Source organism: Pteronotus mesoamericanus, unplaced genomic scaffold (assembly GCF_021234165.1).
Source record: "Pteronotus mesoamericanus isolate MK-2021 breed Mesoamerican mustached bat unplaced genomic scaffold, CSHL_Meso_final scaffold_118, whole genome shotgun sequence".
Taxonomy (NCBI): domain Eukaryota; kingdom Metazoa; phylum Chordata; class Mammalia; order Chiroptera; family Mormoopidae; genus Pteronotus; species Pteronotus mesoamericanus.
The window spans coordinates 4,739,979-4,742,617 of NW_026555301.1; the positions used below are offsets into that span (position 1 = coordinate 4,739,979).

The 2,639-nt window shown below is 42.4% G+C and overlaps 1 pseudogene; it reads left to right on the forward strand.

Moving 5' to 3' along the window:
* Nucleotides 1–264: 264 nt before the first annotated feature.
* LOC129081714 (non-POU domain-containing octamer-binding protein-like) lies at nucleotides 265–1,692 on the forward strand (annotated as a pseudogene).
* Nucleotides 1,693–2,639: the final 947 nt, after the last annotated feature.

The window sequence follows — 2,639 nt, forward strand, 5'->3', positions numbered from 1 at the left end:
AGTCTTCATGTGTGGTCTTTACATGATATGCATTTATCTGCATATTTATGTGTTTATCTGTGTATTACATGAATGAATTTTCTGCCTCTGAATGGCATAACTAATGTGTAATATTTTATTGGCCTAAATACATTAAGTACTCACATAAATTAAGCAGGATCCCATGTTCTGGACAAAATATTTAATATTAAAACACATTTTGAGTTTTCTCAGGATGGTAGAGGCTATGTAGCATCGCTGTAATTCTGAGGAAAGAACAGTTGGTAGAGGGGTTCAAAAATGCAGAGCAATAAAACCTTTAACTTGGAGAAGCAAAACCATGCTCCATGGAAACATCATCATCATCACCACCAGCAGCATCACCAGCAACAGCAGCAACAGCAGCAGCAGCAGCCATGGCCACCACCAATATCTGCAAATGGGCAATAAACCAGAAGCCAAAATGAAGGCTTGACTATTGGCCTGAAGAATTTTAGGAAACCAGGAGAGAAGACTTTAACCCACATAGCCAGCTCTTTGTGTGCAATCTTCCTCCTGACATCACTGAAGAGGAAATGAGGAAACTATTTGAGAAATACGGAAGGCAGGTGAAGTCTTCATTCATAAGGATAAGGGCTTTGGCTTTATCCACTTGGAAACAAGAACCCTAATGGAGATTGCAAAAGTGGAGCTGGACAACATGCCACTCTGTGGAAAGCAGCTGTATGTGCACTTTGCCTGCCATAGTGAGTCCCTTACAATTAGAAACCTTTCTCAATATGTGTCCAATGAACTGCTGGAAGAAGCCTTTTCTGTGTTCGGCCAGGTGGAAAGGGCCATTGTCATTATGGATGATCGAGGAAAGCCCTTAGGAAGAGGCATTGTTGAATTCTCAGGGAAGCCAGCTGCTCAGAAAGCTCCAGACAGATGCAGTGAAGGCTCCTTCCTGCTAACTACATTTCCTTGCCCTGTGACTGTGGAGCCCATGGACCAGTAAGATGATGAGGAGGAACTTCCAGAGAACCTGGTTATAAAGAACCAGTAATTTCACAAGGAGCAGGAGCAGCCACCTAGATTTGCACAACCTGGTTCCTTTGACTATGAGTATGCCATGTGCTGGAAGGCTCTTACTGAGATGGAGGAACAGCACAACCAAGTGGACCACAACATCAAGGAAGCTCCCGAGAAACTGGAGATGGAGATGGAGGCTGCTTGCTGTGAGCACCAGGTCATGCTAATGAGACAGGATCTGATGAGGTGTGAAGAAGAACTTCAGAGGATGGAAGAGCTGTACAACCAAGAAGTACAAAAACAAAAACAACTGGAGCTTAGGCAGGAGGAGGAGTGCAGAAACTGTGAGGAAGAGAGGATGAGGCAGCAGGAAGAAATGATGCAGTGACAGAAGGAAGGATTCAAGAGAACCTTCCCTGATGTGAGAGAACAGGAGATACCAATGGGCCAGATGGCTATAGGAGGTGTTATGGGTATAAATAGGAGAGGCGCCATGCCCCCTGCTCCTGTGCCTGCTGGTACCCAGATCCTCCAGGACCTGACACTATGATGCCAGATAGAAACTTGGGATTGACCCCACCAACTACCAAAGGCTTCAGCCAAGCTGCTACAATGGAAGGGACAGGAGTAATTGGTGGAACTCCTCCTGCATTCAACCGCGCAGGTCCTGGATCTGAATTTGCTCCAAACAAACATGGCTGATATTAATAAAATTGCATTGCCTAGTTTCCCAAAACCTGTAAGAGAAGGACCCTTTTTGGACTAGCTGGAATTCTACCCTGGAGAAGTGTAAGGGATTCCTCCCAATAGTTAGATCTTCTCTGCCTGTACTACTCTAGGGAGTATACTGGAGGCAGAGGGCAAGGGAGGGGTGATATTTAAAAAATTAATTCTGTGTGTTATATCATTTAATCATATCTTTGTGGTGCATTCTTGAAGTCTCATGTGATTATTGAGAGCCTGGGTTGGAGGGAATAATGGCAAAGTGGATCCAGTTAGAGCCCCCATTAATCTTGATCATTCCATTTTTTGTTTATCCTGTTGTATTTGCTTTCTCGTTCTTAAATTCTCCAACCCCACAGACACTGCTATATATACCACAAAACTCACAAATATTCCCCAATGACCTTAGGCCCATCACTCCATTTGCTCCCAGGTAGGATTTCAGGCAAATGTCTGCAGAGGTCACAGATAACATACATACGGTTCTGTTATATCCCATATATTATCCCTTCATGCCCTAGGGAAGACATTTTCTCTTAGAGATTTTCATTTTAATATACCTTTAAAAAGAATATTGTGTTAAATTGCCTCCATCTTTTCCTTGGGAAAGGATGACCTAGGAATGGCTATTTTGTGTCTGATGTCACTGTTCACAGCTTTTTCTCAATAGGCCTAGTACAATCTCGGGTACAAGGTTTCTGTATGTTGAATGTTGGACAGTTGCTCTTAGCCTTGCCTATCTTAAGTAGTTATGCTGTGCATTTTTAAATTGGTGTACCATGTTTGATTTGTCCCTGATACCTCTGGAGTTTTTTGGAAAACTGAGCAGTAATGCAGCATCAATTTATTAAAATACATTTTAAGACTTTAAAAAATAAATAAAAATAAGACATTTTAAGTTTGATTAATGTCTTTTAGGGTTAATG